General features: G+C 50.5%; 1 protein-coding gene across 1 annotated transcript in view; it reads left to right on the plus strand.

Annotated features, from left to right (window-relative positions):
• The window catches only part of HPCAL1 (hippocalcin like 1), a 116,695-nt gene that overhangs the window by 12,640 nt on the left and 82,251 nt on the right, over window positions 1–21,804 (plus strand). The gene's annotated exons all lie outside the window — the stretch shown is intronic.

Consider the following 21,804-nt stretch of genomic DNA (forward strand, 5'->3'; position numbering starts at 1 on the left):
GTGTGCTCAGTCGCTCAGTCATGTCCAGCTCTTTGTGACCCTATGGACTGTAGCCTGCCAGGTTCTTCTGTCCACGGGACTTCCCAGGCAAGAATATTGGAGGCCATTTCCTCCTCCAGGGCTTTTCCCGACCCAGGGATTGAACCCGTGTCCCCTGCATTAGCAAGCAGGTTCTTTACCGCTGAGCCACCTGGGAAGCTCCATGGGATCATGAATTTCTCTTTTCTTTTTTTCTTGTGTTGCTCTACATTCTAAATTTTACCCCAAGGGCCTATATTTGTTTTGCAATTGGGGAAAAAAAAGGTTTTAAAAAGGAGACTCAAGAACGCATTCCTCTGATAACCTTGTTTATCCTCTTAATTTACTTAGCAAATTTTCTTTTTATAGTCAGACTGGCTGGAACCCATAAATTCCATACTTGTGATGATTTGAATTAATGGAAATTTATCATACTACATTATTAGAATTTGTTAATCTCATCTAAATTCAATACTGAGTAACTCTATTAACTTGGATATGAAAAAATCGTTCCAAGTCTCCCAAGGAATTCACCGTTTCAACACGGCAGGGGTAGAGTTTGTATATGATCTAGCAGGTGCTGCTTGTATCTGCGAGTTCACTTTGTGTCTTGACATGGACGGAGGCTTTGAGCGTCCTGCTGTGTTGACGCTGGGTGTTTTAATGAGGTGGTTTGATGTCCTCAAACCTACCTGTCCCTGCTTTTCCTTCTCTGTTCTCATCACCGAGTGTTCATGAAGTGGCCTTCTTCCAGGAATAATCATCTTTACTGTTTGTCTCTTAGGCTGATGTTTTTCAGCTCCTGTTTTTGTTTGGTACCCCATCCCAGCTCTTCCTTCCTGACTCCCCCAGAGTGGAAATGCTGGTCTTCAACTGTGAATTGAAGGACTCCCAGGGATGGTCCTTCCGCCTGTCTCCTGCCTTTGCTGCTCCAGCCTTGGACTTGGGTTGATGTTGGATTGACTTGACTTGACCTTGGGCTCACATTGGATTGACTGTCTTTATTTATGGGCTGGTGAGCAGGGCCATCTCGGTACTTCTTAGGGCCATGCCTGACTTTCAGTGGCATCCCTCCAAAAGGCTTCTTAGGCTGTTATTCCCATCATTTTTCAGGGGTTTAATCTGTCTGAGTCCAGGATATTGAGTCAGCAGTGGAAAGTTATGAAGGCGAAGCCAGCCATCAGAGAAATTGGCTAATATGAAAGATTAATTTCAGAGTGAATGAAGGGGAGGGATGCTTGGGGGCTGGGCTGTCTCTCTAGGCAAATAATATTGCTATAAAATGTGAGAAATCAGAGGCTGCCTCTGCTACTCTCTTAGTGCCGGCTTATAGTTTCTTGGATAATCTAGTGTCCATATTTATGATCTTGAGAAAAAATATAATTGTCAGCAAAATTACATGCACATCTGGTTAATTATTTCAGGATGCTCACCATGAGGAAATCATATTTTTAAAAAATTAGTCTGGCTCCTGTGTTCAGAAATTGTTATTTTTGAAAGCCAGTTGTTAGGTTATTGTGTCATTCCACAGGGCAGCAGGAAGGAAGCTCTCCTGTCCCTGGAAACAGGTAGGTTACCATGGAGACCGGGTGTGTCCCACTGGTTTCCTGGGTATCTCATTTGTCCTGGAGAAGGAATAAACCTCACTTTCTGTGATATTCCTGAAACTGTGTTTGTGAATTAAATTTTTCTAAACAAAGGCCCGATGTTTTATTGACTTACAAGGGGATTTCTGATGTAATTTTGCCCTTCGTTCTGTTTGCTTAATTTATGATGCTCTGTAACCCTACTTTTCCTATCAAAATGCTTAAAATGCACTGAAGGAACACCCATCCCAAAACAGCAACTGGAAAAAAAATCTTTTAATAAAGCTAGGAATGCTCTCTTCTGTGTGAATGTGATTGCCCCGGAGAGTTGAACAAATTAGTTTGATAATTCTATGTCATAAGCCAAGCTGGGGATACACTGATGAGCAAGATGTTGGTGGGCCTGCCCTGTGCAGCTTATATTAAGGTTGTGACCCAAGGCAACTGGAAGCCAAGGGGGGCCCTGGTCTGGGCTTCCCTGGTTTATATTGTCAGTCACTGCCAAACCAGAGGCCTTAAACCCCGCTCACTGTCCCGCAGGGTGAGGGGGCTGGGCCTTGCTGGAGGGATGACATAGCTGCTGACTTGTTTGAGCTGTTTTTATTCATGAGCATTTTCCAGAATGTGGAAGTGTGCTTTATCAGTCTGCTTATCATAATTTTATACATGAAAAAATTCTGTTCATGCCTATTCTTGGGTCTCTCTCCATCTAATAGTTTCTAAAGGCAATCGCTTGATGGTTAACTGTGTAGAGAGCGCCTTGCACTCCCTGGGTCTTGTCAAACACCTGGCAGTTTCCTTCCTTGCTTCATCCCATTCGACTTCAGCATCCTCTGATCTCACAGAAGCAGAGCACCCCGCCCCCGGTCCCAGCAGCAGCAGCTGGAGGCCCGTGGTGGGCATCCCAGACTCTCTCTCCCACCCTGTGCTTCTTTGCAGTCACTTCCTCAGCAGAAGGCGCGTCCTCTCTTATCCTTCCCTTCTGCGGATTGGTAATGAGCACAGGCCTCCTGCAGCCCCACTGCTGGCCAGCCCGTTTTGCACAAGCTCCTTAACTGGTTGGGACCTTGAGTGGGATTGTCACAGCCTGAAGAGGCTGCACCTGGTCTTGGAACAGAGTTGGTGACTGTGTTGGGTGTTGGTGAGGTTGAGAAAGTGGCAGACTCCACCCTCTGTGTGTGCTGTAATTTGAACAGAGATCTCAGTCTCATAGCCTCAGAGGATGCTGTGATCTGAACAGGGAAACAGGCCCCACATGCCCTGGGCTTAGGGACATCCTGCGTAGTTGAGCTCCAATTGGAAAGGAACTGGAGATGTCTCTTCCTGATCCTGCCTTGACTTCCTTCCCATCTAATGGATAGGGAACAGAGTCATTCTTTTCAAAGGAAAAAAGCCACCTCTATCACTCTATCTCAATCCTGTTCTCCTCCCCGAGGCTCAAACAGCACCCACCTTCACCTTCTTCATGCAGGTCCCTCTTGGGTCTGCCAGGCACTGCCCTGGAACCTCTGTTGCCTCATCTGTGAAATGGGAAGTTTTCAAATCCTAAGAACCTCCCTCTTAGGATTGTTGTAAAAATAGCCATTACACTTCTTATAAGCTCCAAATTGCTGTGTAAGTGTAAGGACCGTCACCATCATCATCACCATCACCACCATCACCATCACTATTACCATCACCACCATCATTACCACCATCACCATCGTCACTATCACCATCACCATCACCATCATCACCATCACCACCATCACCATCACCATTACCATCATCATCACCACATCACAATCATCATCACCACCACCATCACCATCACCACCATCATCATCATTACCAACCTTTTTATTCACATTCTGCTGCCCCTGACACATGATTGCCTAAAAGAGCAGGGTCTTTCTATCTTCCTCTGTGGAATTTGAATTCCCAGTCTTCTGTCCTTTTCCTTTTTCTCATCTGTGATTAACCTCTGGTTTTCATTTCCCACCTGCAAGATGTTAGTCCATTAGAAGAGAGCTGGGGAATGTACTGTCCAAGCCTCACAAAGGACATGGAAATCTGTATCTACTCTTCCGTCCTTCTGAAACATTGGATCTGCTCTGTCTTTGCTCCTGTCCCCTGCTGGGCAGGGGAGTGACTGGCTGTTTGTGTGCTGGGCAGCCTGGGAACTTACTGCTGAGATTAAAGATATTTACTGGAATATGGGCAGTCAGCTTGGCTCATGTCAGATCATATATTGAGCAAGCAGCTCCCCTTAAACCTGGTCCTGGATTACAGCCAGCTGTGTGGTCCAGCTTTGTGAGTGACAGAGGGGTAGGATGGGGACTTGGTAGAAAACTCTCAGGGACATTTTTCTTTATTCTTCTTTTTGAAAGGGACTTTCTTCATATCTGGCCTCCTTGCTAAGGGAGCTGGTGCTGGGGTTTGGGGTTATGATTCTCAATGCTACCATTTGAGGAGAGGAACATTTGCTACACCCTTCTGCTTGCCCCTTGTACGCTCCCAGATTGCCTTCACCACTCCCAGCCTTGTTCAGGGGTCGCCTCCTCCAAGAAGTCCCCTGGGCCTGCTCAGGCGTCTGCTCTTCCTGGGGCACTGCTGCTCTGGCTCACATAGCCACGCCACATGCAAAGCTCTGGTCCTGGCCAGTCACCTCCCGGCCCGGGGCTCCTAAGGGCAGGAACCATGTACCAAGCAGTCTCCCTTTAAGGAGAGACTGGGCTTGGGGAGAATCCCTAGGTGGGGAAAGGTGCTCCCTCACGAACCTCATTCATTCACTCACATAGCTCACACTGTGTGCTGGACTCTGCACTAGAGAATATCCAGTGGAAATCCTGCGCTCTCAGGGCTTATGTTTCTAGCTGGACCCAAGAAGCAGTAAACTAAAGTTTACTTTATATGTAAACTATATGTAAACTTTATATGTAAACTTTCAATATGTAGCATAGTATATGGTATAATATGCATGCTAGGTTGCTTCAGTCATGTCCAACTCTCTGCAACCCTATGGACTGTAGCCCACCAGGCTCCTCTGTCCACGGGATTCTCCAGGCAAGAATACTGGAGCGGGTTGACATTTCCTCCTCCAGGGGATCTTCCCAGGGATCGAACCCACGTCTCTTAATGTCTCTGGCATTGGCAGGTGGGTTCTTTACCACTAGCACCACCTAGTAAGCCCAGAGTATAATATAGTATATACATAATAAAATATGGTAATTTAGTATAATATAGTGATAATAGAAGATGGGGGGGGGGAACATAGGGGAATTCCTTGGAGGTCCAGTGGTTAGGACTCTGGACTTTTACTGCTGAGGACCCAGGTTCAATCCCAAGGGGAACTAACATCCCAAGCCATATGGTACAGCCAAAAAGAAGAAAAAGAAGGAGGTGTGGAATGAATACGTTTAGTGAAGGGCCAGAGGTATTGGATGAGGGAGAGTGAGAAATGAAATTTTAAGTAGAGTGATCACAGAAAGCCTAATGAGAAGGTGACCTTTGAGCAAAGACTGGAAAAAATGAGGGAGCTGGTCACGTGGAAGCTGAGCAGGGTGGCAGAAACAGCAAATAGCAAATATGAGGGCCCCTGTGCTCAGAGGCTGGACAACGAAAGGCACCACCTCCCAGCCAGGAGAACCCAGGGAGTTTTGGCCAGTGAGATGAGTTCAAGGCCATTGGCTTGCGCTCCTATCCCCGCTCCCTTCCTGAATAAACAGCCAGAGTCCCAAGACAGGAAGCTTTTGGCCCATTCATCTTCCTGCCTGGAAAGCAGATGTAATTTGTGGAAATAGGGCAGCCATCCTGTGATCACGAGGCTGAAATCCATGTGCTATGGATGGTGGAGCAGAAAAAGACTCTCGGTCCTTGATGGCATTCTTGAACTGCTGCCCACACTCTGGACACAAAGAAAAGCCTTTCTTATTTAAGCCACAGATTGTTGGGTTTTAGGTTGTTTTGATGGGATGTCCAAAACAGAATCTGCTATTCCCAAGCCCCCAGATAGACCACTGCTGCTCAGATACATCACGGGGGTTGGGGGGGAAGGGGTGTGCTGGGAGACGTTTTAGCCCCTTCTCAGCTTCCCCTTCCCTCCATCCTTTCCAACTGGTCCCTAAGTTAGTCATCAAGATGCCCCAGGTGCATCCCAGTCTCTCCAGCTTCACCATCTGTGCTGCACTCACCACCTGCATGCATGATGGTCAGTTTCTGGCAGCTCTCCTGACCCAGCCTCTCCCCACACCCCACCAGACCCACCCACCCCCCAACTCCAGCCCAGCAGGAGCCTTCCCTGCACTGCTGCATGCTCTCAAATCCTTGCTTGCAAAGTCCAAATGCTAAGCATGGCCTGAGAAGCCCTCCTGTGACCCGCGACCCTGCCTGGCCTCTTGACCAACGCTTCATCCACCACGTGAGGTCTTGAACTCCATTGACTGGCAGGTCCTTGTCACCATTCACTCCTCTGGGCTTTTGCACCTGCCGTTCCCCTCTGCTGGGAATCCCTGACCGCCCCCTCCCCAAGGAGGCACCCACATATCCTTCAAGAATCGAGCAGGGCTTTTCACGTCAGTTGATCCCTTTCCCTATGCACCTGACTCTTTTGTCTGTGTCAGAGCATCTCTGGGGGAGGTGGGGGGACCGAAGTTTGAAAAAACAAACAAACACGTCTTTCTTCCCAGTAGACAGAATTCCCCAGAGAACAGAGATCAAACACGAGTGGTGTAGAGAGTCTGGGCTTTCTTGGTGGCTCAGATGGTAATGAGCCACCAGGAGATGCGGGAGACCTGGGTTTGATCCCTGGGTTGTGACGATCCCCTGGAGGAGAGCATGGCAACCCACTCCAGTACTCTTGCCTGGAGAATCCCCATGGACCGAGGAGCCTGGTAGGCTAGAGTCCATGGGGTTAATAAGAGTCGTACATGACTAAGCACGCTAGAGAGTCTGGTCAATGTTGGGCTTTGCATCAGGCCTGTAAGCAGCCCTTCTGGTAGATGGATCTGCAGCTGGACTTGTTGCAGGTGGTGGGTGCCTGAGGCAGTTACAGATGTTGGTCCCCAGGTGAGGTCCCTACTCCCCCACCTGCACCTGTGTCTTTAGGCCCAGCAGTGCCTGTGGGGCAACAGCCTCAGCTCACTTACAATAATAATGAAAATTGTATTACTAAAAGCTCAAATATCTGGCACCGAGCTGAGCGCTATATACACTTCATCTCGTAATGAGAGTTGGTCTTCACTTCCCAGATAGCTCAAGCAGTAAAGATTCCACCTGCAATACAGAAGATGCGGGTTTGATCCCTGGGTCAGGAAGATCCCCTGGAGGAGGAAATGGCAACCCACTCCAGTATTCTTGTCTGAAAAATCCCATGGATAGAGGAGCCTGATGGGCTATAGTCCATGGGGTCGCAAAGAGTCAGACACCACTGAGCGACTGAACACACACACACTCATTGAACAAATGGTTATCTCAGGCCTACTGTGTGCCAAAGACTCTTCTATGCACGAGGGGTACATCAATGGGGAGAAAAAAAAGACTCTGTCCCATGGAACTCACATACACTTCTGTTGCTACTTCCCACACCTTACACTAATGCACCAAAAGCATTCTAATCATTAATTTTTAAATGTGATGCAGAAACAGTTTGAATTTCAGTTGATGAATTTCAACATGCAGAAGGTCCTGCTGTCCTCTCAGAAAAAAGGAGGAAAATTAAGCAAAAAGGTGCTTCTTGCAAATCAGTGCAATATTTTTCCAAACACAAAAATTTTAAATTATTTGCTTTCATCTCGCTGTTTAAAGGGTCCCACTATTCAGAACTCACCCTGTTGTTATTAAGGGTGGAAACCAAGACGTTTAGTTATGTAAAAGCCAATTAAAATAAATTAAATGCAAATGTCATTTCATTGTAATGTTAATTTTGAGAGCTGGATCAATCACAGGTTGTGGAAATGCCAAAGTTGTTAAGACTTTGGTTGCCACGACAACAGCACTCCGGCTCCAGTGGTCTGTATTCAGGTCTGGGCTCCCAGAGAGGCAGGGGAGGGTGAAGAAACCTTTCCTGTTCCTTCCTCACCTGTCTGACTGACCTCTGGTGAAAATAGGATTCTTTATCATCATGGTGAATAACTGCCTGGGTGTTGTTTGTTCTGTGTGTGTGTGTGTGTGTGTGTGTGTGTGTGTGGAGGGTGGGGAGTTGTTGGGCTGAACTCAGTGCTTTTAAGCTGTTGGCTGCCATAATCACATTTCTCAGTGAGTTTTCTCTGAGGCCACCTCTGTTTTACAGATGAGGACGTGGGGATTCAGAGGGAGGCTTGTCCACGTTCTCTGGCTCCAGGAGGCCAGACCAGGATGGGTGTGAGCTCCGGGGTGCTGGGCCGGGATGGGCTGTCTCTGTGGGGCCTCTGGGAACCCAGGGTTCTTGACCTTCCTCTGCACCTGTTTCCGATCTGGACTGCTCAGAGTGGGTCCCAGTGGGCCTCCCTCACCAGCATCAGGCTGATCAGGCCTCAGTCGCCAGCACCGGGCCCAGAGCTGCCATGGTATTTCTTTTGGTGTGTCCTGCAGAGATGCTTTGTGAAGTCAAGTGGGCCTTAAGAAGCACTGCTGTTAATAAAGCTAGTGGATGGGATGAAATTCCAGCAGAACCATTCAAATCCCTAAAGGAGGATGCCATCAAGGTTTTGCATTCATTATGTCAGCAAATCTGGAAGACCCAGCAGTGGCCACGGGACTGGAAAAGGTCAATCTTCAACCCAATTCCCAAGAAGCTGTAGTACCAAAGAATGTGCCAACCATCGGATAATTGCATTCATCTCCCATGCTAGTAAGGTCATGCTGAAAATCTTGCATGGTAAGCTTCAGCATTATGCGAACTAAGAACTTCCAGATGGCCAAGCTGGGTTTAGAAAAGGAAGAGGAACTAGAGATCAAATTGCCAACATTCGCTGGAGAGAAGAGAAGCTTCCTCACCGTTCTTGGTTTTAGGAAGTCATGAGTCGGAACTGCAGGTGTGTGTTAAGCATCAGTTCTCCTGGCTGGAGGAGGCCCAGGATGGGCCGCTCAAGTGCCAGCCGCCTGACTCACTGTCCCTGTCCTGCAGTCCCCCTCTCCCAGCTAAATTGGAACTGCAATCCAGATCCTTGTTGAATGAGATCGCGTTGGCCTTTTTTCCACGTATTGGGGTGCATTTCCTGGGAAATGAAGCAGTTGGGGATTTTTAAAACTCTGTGCAAGAGACAGGTTGTTGCACTAATGTCTAACCTGCTCTAGAGCCCCCTGAAAGTGAGGTGAGGCCCTGGAAAACACGAGGGGATGAAGTTGGATGTTTGCCGTGGGCCTGCAGTGGCAGGACTCCACCTCGGTGCCTGTACTTGCTGGGGGCTCCCCCAAATACATCCTGGACGGAACAAGCATAGAGGCAGCAGGGGCAGCAGACAGCCTCCCTGCCAGGCCTGCTTGGGGGTGTACAGGTGAATTTCCTGAGCCATGTGCTCTTGAGGTTGCTTCTCACAGTGAGTGCAGAGGGCGTCTCCCTGCCTCACGGGCTGCTGGCCACGGGGACTGAGCAAATGCTGCCCAGTCGCCCCAGCACATCACGGGGCAAGTAGGAGGTTGGTTTTAGCGTGTGTTGAAAGAGGCTGGCACGTGATCCCCATTCTCCTCGGGCTCTTAAAGCGAACGGTCGGAACCCTGTGGTGGGTACTGCTTTCGGAGCTCTGATGGCCACTCTTTGGGTATGGGGCTCAGATTGTAAAGAGTCTGCCTGCAACACAGGAGACCTGGGTTCGATCCCTGGGTCGGGAAGATCCCCTGGAGAAGGACATGGCCACCCACTCCCGTATTATTGCCTGGAGAATTCCATGGACAGAGGATCCTGGTGGACTACAGTCCATGGGGTCGCAAAGAATTGGACATGACTGAGTGACAAACACACATTCTTCTTTGGGTATGGGGGTGAAGGTCAGGTGGTGTTGGCAGGACTCTTGGGCCGGGAGTGAGTGGCCTGGTGGGTGAGGGCCTGCCTGCCTTCTGCCTCTGTGCCCTGAGCTACCCTGTCTCAGGGTGCAAATCAGAGGGGAGAGGGTGAGAGAGGCAGGTTGCCGCCTTGGAGCCCTGCATGAGGGCCTCACTTTCCTTCTCAGCAGCGCACTTATGACATGCATGGTTCCTTTCTTTGGGGAGACTTGGGGTGGTCTCTCTTGACACCTCTGTCTTTCATAGAGCACTTGCTTCCCTTCCCCTCTCCCCATGCACTTTGAAGCTGGCCTGGCTTTCTGACAGATGTTCTGGGCTTCCAGCTGGGGCCACTGTCTACTGTGGTCTCTCGCCCCAGGTCCACCCTGGGCTCCGGCCGATTTGGACCATCACCATCCCCCAAATGTATCCCCTTCTCAGTTCAGTTCAATTTAGTCACTCAGTCGTGTCAGACTCTTTGCGACCCCATGAATCGCAGCATGCCAGGCCTCCCTGTCCATCACCAACTCCCGGCGTTTACTCAAACTCGTGTCTATTGAGTCGGTGATGCCATCCACCTCATCCTCTGTCATCTCCTCCTGCCTTCAATCTTTCCCAGCATCAGGGTCTTTTCAAATGAGTCAGCTCTTCACATCAGGTGGCCAAAATATTGGAGTTTCAGCTTCAGCTTCAGTCCTTCCAATGGATATTCAGCATTGATTTCCTTTAGGATGCACTGGTTGGATCTCCTTGTAGTCCAAGGGACTCTCAAGAGTCTTCTCCAACACCACAGTTTAAAAGCATCAATTCTTCGCCAGTTAGTTTTCTTTATAGTCATATCCATATATGACTACTGGAGAAACCATAGCTTTGACTAGACGGACCTTCTGGCCTCCAGCTATTTGTCTTTGCTGTTCCTTTGGCTCAGTGGCGGGCCTTGGCTCCTCTGGGATGCCCTCCTTCCCCAAGCTGGAGCCAGCTCTCTGTCTGGGTGTCTGGGGCACACGGGGCTGACCCTGGCTCTGACATGGAGCACACGAACCTGATGGCTCAGATGCTAAAGAATCTGCCTGCAATGCGGGAGACCCAGGTTTGATCCCTGGGTCGGGAAGATTCCCTGGAGAAGGAAATGACAACCCACTCCAGTATTCTTGCCTGGAAAAGCCCATGGATGGAGGAGCCTGGCGGGCTACAGTCCAAAGGGTCGCAAAGAGTCAGACACAACTGAATGACTTCATTTTCACTTTCACTTTCCACGTCTTAGAGAGGAGAGAGGGCAAGGGCTTCAGCACGGCAGTGTCCTCCAAGGAGATGAGCCCATATGGGATGTGGGCCAGGGCCCTTCTTCCCTGTGGCCCAAGACCCTGTGCGGCTGTGACAGGGCTCCTGTCATCCATGTCCACCTGCAGTCTGGCTTTACCTTCCTCCTGACTCCTGGCATTGGCAGTCACAACCAAGAGTTAGAGAAGTACTTTGTATTCTTCTATGTCATGTGAGATGCAATTTCCAAATGGGTGTTTTGTGCATAGCAGTTGCTACCCCCAAATGTGTAAGGCAGCTCCCCAGGAGGCTTTTAGGGGAGAGCTGCAGGATTGGGGGTGCTGGGTCAGTTGCTTCTCTCCACGTGACGGCTGGTGGTGGGTGAGATGCTGGCTCTCTTGGTTTCTTGGCCCCGTGAGCCGCCGGGGCAGGTCCTTTCACTGCTCTGATCCTGACCCCAGAGGGCTGTCAGGAGGATTATACCAGCGAGGGTACGTGAAAGTGCTATTATAGTCACGTGAGTTATCTTGGTAACCCTGGGGCTCAAGGTTTTTTTTTTTTTTTTTTCTGATTTATTTTTGTTTTAAGACTGGACAGGAACCAATTTACCAGAGTCATCTGTGGGTGTAAGTGCTCTCACCTTCAGCCAGGACTTAATTTTGGCCCAGAGCTCTGTCTTATTCCAAGAGAGAATGGTGCTATTCAGAGCCGAACCGTGCGGGACTTGGTTCTCTGGGTGGCGTTCTCTGCAGATGGCATTAGCACTAATGACTTACTATATATGTATTCACAAGTGGGTGATTTATGGTTATACATCAGACCCGTAACTTTTCATTTCCTGACTGATGTAGCAGAAGCTTCATCTGTAATGGGCATGGTGGATTTCGCAAGTGTGAAAAGACTTCAGTTGAGGCCATTTCTGTCCTCTGCTCATGTGGTCTGAGGCCGCCTGGCCTGCGGGGACGGGTGGGACAGACAAGGGGCGCCCGCGCTTGGCTCCACACTTGGTCTCCTTTGTCTCCTCGGGCACCCTCAGCAGTAGGTGGGTGCTGGGGAGGATCCCATTTCACAGAGGAGAGTCCTGAGAGGCCCAGAGAGGTTAACTAACTTCTCCGAGGCGTCACAGCTCTGCGTGGGAACTCGGGTGTGTCTGACTGTAGCCTGGAACAGGATCTGGCATGGAGGAGGGGCTTGGTAACCCTCCTTCTCCACTGTCTGGGTGACTCCCGCACCTGGTTTCTCTCTGCCCAGACGTTCTGGTCTTTGGAGGAATTGCCAGGGAAGATTATTGTTTCAATTTTTGGCTGCACCCCATGCAGCATGTTCACCCAGCAGGGATCAAACCCGCTGCCCCCCACCCCACCCTGCATTGGAAGCACAGCGTGTTTAACCTTTACTGGACCCCAGGGAAGATTACTCTAGAGTTGGACCATAAAGAAAGCTGAGTGCTGAAGAATTGATGCTTTTGAACTGTGGTGTTGGAGAAGACTCTTGAGAGTCCCTTGGACTGCAAGAAGATCCAACCAGTCCATCCTAGTGGAGATCAGTCCTGAATATCCATTGGAAGGACTGATGCTGAAGCTGAAGCTCCAGTACTTTGGCCACCTGATGTGAAGAGCTGACTCATTTGAAAAGATCCTGAAGCTGGGAAAGATTGAAGGCGGGAGAAGAAGAGGATGACAGAGGATAAGATGATTGGATGGTATCACTGACTCAATGGACATGAGTTTGAGGAAACTCCGGGAGTTGCTGATGGACAGGGAGGAGGCCTGGTGTGCTGCAGTCCATAGGGTCACAGAGTTGGACATGACTGAGTGACTGAATTGAACTGAACTGAGGCAGCTTCCTGGCCCCTCCCCACCTCTCCTATGTCAGGGGCACTGGGGGTGAGCCTCAGAATGCCAGTGAGCTGCCCTGGTGGTGGGAGTGGGGGGTGGGGTGAAAGTGGGGGTGAGTGGGCAGGTGGTGGGGAAGGGGTGGGGCTCGTGCTCCCATAACTTAGAAACGCTCGGCTCCAGCTTTGGGGAATCCAGTTCATCCTTGTGGCAGGCTGGATAGGGGCCCCTGGAAGGGGTGCGGGTTTTAGTCCCTGGAGCCTATGGCTATGATACCTTACACAGTAAAGGGCTTTGCCATGGGATTAAGACTGAGGACCATGAGGTGGGGAGAGTGGGAGGCCAGGGTGGACCAGGGATGCCTTCTTAAAAGGCAGGAGGCTTTCCCAGTGGTTGGCAGTCCTGTGGCACTATGACCTGAGAGATGCAGTGCAGTGCTGTGGCTGGCTTTGCAGATGGAGGAAGGGGCCACGAGCCAAGAGCTGTGGGCGGCTGGTGGAAGCTGGAAAAGGCAGGGAAACGGATTCTCCCCTGGGGCCTCCAGAACTATGTAGCCTGGCAACACCTGCCTCTCAGTGAAGCCAGTCTCTCCTGCGTCACTCCATGTTTTTCCCCCAGCACACCCCACTCCCCCTGGCCCACTGGTCCCCCTGCCTGCTCCCCGCAGGTTCCTGGGCTCCAGGCAGGTCCTGGGCTGGCACAGTTCCCAGCTATAGGAACCTTGCAGTTCCTCCAACAGTGTGCGTTTGAGATGATGCTGGCTCCACCAACTAAGCGTCAGATTTGCCACTGTTTTTTTTTCCTATTAAAGCAGCAACGAGCCCTGTCCACCTGGTCTGCATGGATCAGGCGGGCCATGGCTGCACTGCTCGGCGCTCGGTTCCAAGAGTCTGGTTCCAGGATTAGCCGAGCTGTGCAGGTTCTCCCACCCGCAGAATAGTTCCTGTTGTTTAAATCTTGGTTCTTTTGATTTTTTTTTTCTCCCTTTTGAACTAAAGACTCTGTGCTGTGTCTGTGGTGAGCCAGAGGTGCGTTCCTGTTCAGAGTGGCCCCGTGATCTCAAGCGTGTGTGATGAGGGCCTGTAATGGGGCTCAGTGTGGCCTGGATGGGCCAAGGGTGGCCACCTCTGGTCAGGAGGAATGATGGCAAATCCCGAACTTTGAGGCAGGTGTTTACATTTCCGGGATGCTTTCACAGGCAGATTCTCATTTGGCCCTTTAAGGCTGGGGGTTGGGAGCAGTAGCTTTGGAGGGGCTGGGGGACTTGGCTCCCATGTTATCACTCCCACCTCTCCACTGTGCAGCGGCGTGTGGGATCTTAGTTCCTGGAGTGGGGATCGAAGCCAGGCCCCCGCTGGTGGGAGTGCAGAGCCTTAACCGCTGGGCCGCCGGGTCTCAGTTCCTTACCCACACCTCTCTCCGTGTTTCCTCCGGCTGGGAGGCTTAAACGACAGAGCCTGATGGCCTCACAGGTGGAAGTCTGAGAGCATGGTGTTGGCAGGGTCGGCTCCTCCCAAGGGCTGTCTCCTTGGCCCATGGATGACCATCTTTATACTGTATCCTCACCTGGTCACCCCTCTGTGTATGTCTGGGTCCTGATCACCTCCTCGAAGGACACCAATCAGATGGAATTAGTTGGGTCCACCCATATGACCTCATTCTAACTTAATCACCTTTAAAGGGCCTGTCTCCAGATGCAGTCACATTCTGAGATCCAGTGGTGGGGGTTAGGAAGTCAGCATAGGAGTTTGGGGAACATAACTCAGCCTGTAGTACATGGTATGAGAGTGTTCCCCTAATGCGGTTGATAAGGGATTAATTCCAGTAATGATGTGTTTAAGTGCTTAGCACACTCAGGAGGTGGCAGCCGGTGCTCCGTATGGACCCGGGAAAGGCCTCTTTCTCTAGTGCCTCTTCTCTGCTGGGTTAGGGTCCTTGCTGGGCTGTCCTTCTCTTAGGCACAGAGCAGCCTCTTTCCACGCCTGTTTCTTGCAACATGGACCCTGACTCTGTACCTGAGAATGCAGACTTGTGGGCCCCACGCCGGGCTCCTGGAGTCAGAACCTGCTGGGTTGGGGTCTGGGCACTTTCCTCTTAAATAGATATTGCAAGCACAGGAACTGCAGTTGGAGAACCAATGCCCGAAGCCCTGTCAACTCTTTAGCGCTCTCTGGTCCACACCCCTCCTGCCTGCTGTCTCGTGGTGAGCGCGGCCTCTTCCGTGGACCACGCTGTTCCACGTCCCCGGGCACCTCCATGTCCATCTGTGACTCTCATCTAGTCTCCCAGCTGCAGGAAGAACAGACAATAAAGCCACACATGACTGCTCCACCATCCCGGTCCACGCTTCGGGGATGTGCCCGTCGTCTGCAGGGAGCACCTCCAGTTCTGGGACTGCTTGCCTCCTGCCCCCACCACCCTGCTGCCCCTCCTCAGGGGCCCTGGCCCCAGCCTTCTGGAACAGCGTCAGCCTCTCCTCCCTCCTTTGACCTTGCTGTCACCCGGGGGGCCCCCGCCTATCACCCTCCTCCTGTGTTTCCTCCTGTCCGAGTCCTCAAGTGCTGGGCTAGGCTTCCTTCACGCTCTTTAGGGCACCGAGCAATATCCCCCAAACCCAGGGATCCTCAGGAAATCTCTGTTGGCTGAGTGGATGCAGAGTGATTTTCCAGGGTGAACTCCCAGTGCCTTTTTCGGGGCTGCACCACGGGCACTGAAAAAGCTGGGTTGGACAGCCTTCCTTGTCAGATGAGTTCCTGGGGAGCCGGAGATGTTCACTTTTGTAAGTTCACGCGTTCTGCGCCTTGTCCATCTCCTCGATTGCTCCAGGCGCTGTGTCATTTCCAGATGCTCTTTTCTCCCCGTGTGACAGGGTGTTTCTGATCTTCTTGGACTTGGAAGTCAGTAAACCTCCATCCCTTTCCCAGCCACACTGGGCGCACCGTGGTGTGGGCCCTGGCTGAGCTCTGGCTTGTGCTGGCGACGTGCCCTTGGCAGGGCTGGGGGAGGGAGCCCTGTGTCACTTGCTGTCGTCTCGCTGGGAGCTGGGTGTACCTGTCATCATCTCACTAGGAGCCCCGTGTCACCTGTCGTCATTTCACTGGGAGCCCTGTGTCACCTGATGTCATCTCCCTTGGAAGCTCTTGTCACCTGTTGTCATTTCGTGAGGGAGGCCTGTATCACCTGTTGTCATTTCCCTTGGGGGGGCCATGTCACCTGCCGTCTTGTCGTGCCCTGCGATGGCCGGCTGGGCTGTAGCCTGGCGCTCACCTGTGCCCACTGCTGCAGGCGCGGTGGGGTTGGGCGGAGCCATCACTGTTACCCGCTCTGCAGAGGCCCCTGGGGATGCCAAGGTTGGGGCAGAAGGGCCTGAACCCTGGTGAGCCTCTCCACCTGCCCTGGCCACCCTCCTCACCCCACATCTGCATTTCATCGAGGTCCTGGGTAAGATTTCATTTTTAAATCCTTAGCCAAAATGTTTGAAAACACTAGCTGAGACAATCTCCAAGGCCCTTCCAATGCTCACCTTCTTTGGCTTATAAAGTACATCCCCTCCACAACTGAGGGGGGATTCTTGGGAGGTCACTAAGGTCAGGGGGCCTGTCCCCACTGTCCCTGACAGCTGTCCTGGCTGCCCAGGCTGGGTGAGCGAGGACGGTGCAGAGGAGGGACAGTTTGGGAAGGGATGGGTGGACCCCCTGGGTGTGAGACGGAGGTGGGGAGCTGAGCATCTGTCCTGGCCTTCAGCGTCTACCATGTCCCCACCAGTCACTGCACAGACATGCTACTGGCCATGGGGCTGACTCAGGCTGCAATTGTCCCCTCCCTACAACCTGGCGAATGTGACCTGCATTTTAGGGGCTGAATACAGCTTTAGGGAACAGGGTCCCCAGCTGATGGGAGATGAAAGGGAAGCTGGGAGACAGGACTCCGCCATCAGTCCATCCTGAGAGTTGGCAGCTGGCTGGTGAGCAGGAATGGGCTTTCTAAAGGAGGGCATCTAGCCGTGTTGAATTCAGTGTAGTTTTGAGTGTTGATTGGTGCCACGGTGCGTGGAGACAGGCCACGGTGCGTGGATTTTCCTTGTCCTGCCGTAAGCATCAAACTGGAGCGCCCGCCCCCACCACGATGTGAGAGCAGGATCGCTTGTTTTGTGGACTCCCAGCCGCCGTGGTTCCTAAACACTCTTGGCTTATCTCATCTGCCTCCCTTCCTCCTTCTGTTGAAGATGACAGAGGGCAGTCCTGGGGAAGTGACTTGCTCGAGGTCACCCATTTGGAGGCACCCCTGGACCCGAGGCTCCCTCCGCTCCCTGCTCTCCTCCCCACACCCCCAGTGCCCCTCCCTTCCCTTCTCATTTCCTCCTAAGCATTTACCATCTAATTCCAGTAAAGACTCTGTTAGAGACCACGAAGTTCATCGTGTTCTTTATTTTTTTAAGTGTGTTTACGTCCCTGGACCCAACAGCATTCTGTTTTCTCTAGAACTTCCCTCCTCCCACCAGCTACTGCCCCCCCCCCCCGCCCCCTCTGCCATCCAGCTTTCTCTGCAAGTCCTTCTTTGATCCCGCCACCCCTTCTTGGGGCAGCTCTGTCTCCGTGGCCCCTGTACCCAGTCAGCCCGTGGGCTGTTACAAGCTGACACTTGCTAAATGGTAAGGGGATGTTATTCAGGACCATTGAAAAGGGGGTCAAACCTGTTAAAATGGAAGAGAATGTAGCGAGGACAAGGAACAGGGTTGAAGGGTCAATGGATGGAAAATTACTGAGAGGACACATTGGGGCTGGGGGAGTCTTGCTGAGCTAGTCTAACAGGATTGTTGCTACTGGCAGGTCAACGACTTGGACCTCAAAGGCGGGGGATGAGGAACGTGGTCAGAGATTGGGGGGATCAGATATCATCCAGGGTGGGGGGATTCCCAGGGAGGAGGAAGCCAGGAGGGGCCTCATGGAGAGGAGGGCTGGACGTATGCGAGAGGAGGTCCGGACGTGTGCGAGAGGAGGTCCGGGTATGAGCTGGGTCATGCTGGGCTTGGTCTTTAATCAGCCTTACGGGCGGATGCAGGAAAAGCTACTTCTCTTTTTAGAGTGTATTTGTTCCCCTCTGATAAAAGCAATGTGTTCACGCTGTTGAGGCTCGGGGGGCAGAGAGGAGTGTAAATCAGGTGGCCATGATGAATTGCAGATGCCTGTGCCTGGCGCTTGTGCTCCAGGGTTTGGTGTTTGTCCTTCTGACCCCTGTCTCTGCGAACCCTCTGGGGAAAGCACAGCCTGCCCCGGAGGCCACGGGAGCCAGCCTCACAGTCTCAGCAGCCTCCTGGCTTCAGCACAGCCGAGAGAAACCTGCCCTCCAGGGGTGGGAGCTGCTGCAGCCTCCCTAGGGTCCTGAGGTCAGGCACGCTGCCTTCACCTGGCCACGCCCCGGGGGTGGGGGTGGGATGGTTTGCCGCCCACACTGAGCTTCCAGAACCTGTCTTCTCAAGGAGGCAGGTGTATTCTTTCCTGTGACCCAGACCTTCTGTGTAAACTGGAATTCCTTCACGCTCTCAAAGCTGACGGTCCAATGTTCAGCCGTGACCATTTTGCTTTTGTGTGTGAGCTAAGGTCGCTTCAGTCATGTCCGACTCTTTGTGACCCTGTGGACGGTAGCTCGCCAGGTTCCTCTGTTCATGAGATTCTCCAGACAAGAGTACTGGAGTGGGTTGCCGTGCCCTCCTCCAGGGGATCTTCCCGACCCAGGGATTGAACCAGCATCTCTTACGTCTCCTGCACTAACAGGTTCTTTACCACTGGTGCCATCTGGGAAGCTATTTTGCCTTTGAACTTAATTTTTTGAAGAAATTATTTTTTACACAGATATTCCTGGATAAGACTGGAAAACATAGAAAAGGAAGGAAGAAGGGGAAAAGTCCCCTGTAACTACCCTGTCCACCCTGTAACTCTTGCTAGCTTGCTGTTCTGTACCCTGTAAGAGTCATTCCTGTCAACATAAAGGAGTCCATGAGGTCTGGAAACAGGCAGGTAGACACAGCATTGTCAAGAACGTCTTCCATCTATGAAGGAACAAAAGAATGTCGTGTGTCCAGACTTTATAGATGCCCTGTAGATACTTGTAATACAAATGTACATATTTAGCAAAAATTACATCGTGTCATGGTGCTAGAGAAGACTTGAGAGTCCCTTGAACTGCAAGGAGATCAAACCAGTCAATCCTAAAGGAAATCAACCCTGAATATTCACTGGAAGGACTGATGCTAAAGCTGAAACTCCAGTACTCTGGCCACCTGATGCAAGGAGCTGACTCATTAGAAAAGACCCTGATGCTGGGAAGGATTGAGGACAGGAGGAGAAGGGGATGACAGAGGATGAGATGGTTAGATGGCGTCCCTGACTCAAGGGACATGAGTTTGAGCAAACTCCGGGAGATGATGGAGGACAGGGAAGCCTGTGTGCTGCAGTCCATGGGGTCACAAAGAGTCAGACACGACTTAGTGATTGAACAGCCACAGCAACACATCATATTTTCACTTATTTTGATTCATGATTCTGTAAAGACTTGTAAACATGACAGATGGGTGTAAGACAGTATTTCACGGTTGTTTTAAATTATATGTTCCTGAATTCTAGTGAGGCTGAACACCTTTTCAATATGTTTATTTTCCTTTTTGGTTTCCTCTGCTGTGAATTGTATGCTCATTTCCTTTGCCCAGTTTCATTTTGTGAGTGATTATCTTTTTCTCCTTGATTTATAGATATTTATATATTGTCAGTAGTACTATTTTATCTTCTGCTTTTTAAAATTAACTTATGGAGAAAGCTTTTCTATGCAAAAAGTACACATCATTTTATTGGCCTTCCATTTTGGAGAGAGATGATAAATCCGTAAGTAGGTAGGATTTGTTTAGCTGGTCGTTTAGGTGGTTTGCAGTTTTACATTAATAGGAACACGGTTGTATGTCAGTCAGCTAAGTTATGTTCTGGTAACAAATGACCCCCCCAGTCTCCATGGTTTATCGCATCATTGATTTCTTTTCACTCAAGTTACATGACCATCCCCTGCTATCTGCAACTCTGCTTGACATCATTGTTCCTCTGGGACCCCGGCCTGCAGAGAAGCCCCCATGTGAGACATTGCTGGTCTCAGGGCAGAGAAAAAACCTGGTGGAACACAGTGATTCTTCAAACTCCTGCTTAGAGGTGAGAATTGACACGTACCACGTGTGAGTTCCCATCGCATTTCATTAGCTAAAGCAAAGGGTACCACCAGGCTTGATGTCAGTGGGGTGGGAAATACCCTCCCCACCTCCCCACACCTCCTCCCCACCCCCCACCCTGCTTTGGGGGTTGGGATAGTGACTGTTTGAACATTACAATTTACCACGTGGGGGGATGAACACTGCTCTACCCCTCCCCCAATTTATGTGTTTGTGCCTCAGGATAAATTCTTAGAAGTAGAGTTGCTAAGTTCAGAATATGCACATTTGTTAAGCTTTTGCTATTCATTATGTTTACTAGGTTTTAACTGTGGCCACATGTCTGCTGTGAATTTATAAGTAATTATCAGTCCAATGACCATTTATAAAAGAAAAGCAAGTACTGTTCCACGAAAATACTTCACTGCCCTCCCCAGCCCTCCCCGTGACTGTAACAACTCCTCTAGCTTGATAGTTGTCAGACTGTTTTCATATTTTATTTACTTCTCACAGCCACCTTGGGAGGTTTGGTATTCCAGGTATTTCATTGCTATTTACAGATGAGATACCTGAGGCTCTCAGAGAGGTTGAGAAATTTGCTCAGGGCTTCACAGCTGGTGATAAGGAGAGGCCTTGACTGATGCCAGTCCAGGCCTGGGCTCTTTCTCTGCCATTCTGGCCTGGGGAAGCTGAAACTAGACTCTTGGCGCCCACCCCATTGTCCTGTCCCCGCCTCCCTCCACCGTCCCCAAGCAGCCTCTTCACCTTCCCCACCTCCCTTTCCAGTTGTACCCAGTGGCTGGGTGCAATGTCCCTGGGAAGGAAGCCCTCGGGCCGGGCCCTGGCCAGGAAGGCCCGGGAGGTTGGGTTCCTGGCGGCACTGCAGAGCCTGCCCTCTGAGGACGAGCCGCCTGGGCTTAATCTGTATCACTGACCATCTTTGGATTTGGAGAGGGGATTTACTATATTTAGAAAAAGTTAAGGGAGCATTATAAATCCTTTAAGTGGGCAGAACTGAAGAGATGAGAGTCTTTATTGAGGAGGGTGGCCTTTTCTTAGGAGTAGTGGAGTTTAGACCAAAGGGATTGGTTTGAGTGATGTTTAGGTGCTGAAATCTATGTAATCCTTGCGGGGCCGTCACTGTAAAGAGCAGGATTCCTTCTTCAGTCCCTCGTGGAACTGCTACTGTCTGGCCGGTCTTTGGAGCAAGGGAGAAACTGAGCTCACGGTCATACCTCTTGTTACTTATCTCTTTGAGATGGAAGTGACCCTCCATCATCTTTCAAGTAGGTTATTCATTTCCTCTGAGCCTGCAGTTTACTCCTGTGTCAAATGTAAAGAAGTCTTCTCTGCCTACTCTGTATGGTTGCTGGGAGGAGCCTGTGAGATTTAACAGACGTTTAAGATGAACCACAAAAGCATGTAATGTAAATGGATGCCTTCACCAGGATGTCTGGAATTAAAAAACTGGACAATAACAAGTGGTGGTGAAGATGTGAAGAAATAGAAGAAATGGAGAAATAGAAGCATTGCCAGTGGGACTCTAAAATGATGTGAGCACCCTGGAAAAACAATTTGGCATTCTTCAAATAATTAAGCATATAGTTACCATATGACATAGCTGTTCCATTCCCAGAAGATAGAAAACAAATGTCCACACAAAAACATGTATTCAAATATTTGTGGTAGCATTATTCATGATAGCCCAAATGTGGAAACAACTCAAATGTCCATTAACTGGTGAACGGATAAACAAAATGTGGTATATCCATGCAGTGGAATATTACTCAATCATTAAAAGAATGAAGTAATGACAAATGGACAAACCTTGCAAACATTATGCTCAGTGCAAGAAGCCAGACAGAAAAGGCCACTCTTGTATGTCTCTATTTGTATGAAATGGCCAGAATAGGCAAATCTAAAGAGACAGAAAATAGATTCGTGGTTGGCAGGGCTAGGATAGGAGGGAGGAGACTGC

Source organism: Cervus elaphus, chromosome 11, assembly GCF_910594005.1.
Source record: "Cervus elaphus chromosome 11, mCerEla1.1, whole genome shotgun sequence".
NCBI classification, from domain to species: domain Eukaryota; kingdom Metazoa; phylum Chordata; class Mammalia; order Artiodactyla; family Cervidae; genus Cervus; species Cervus elaphus.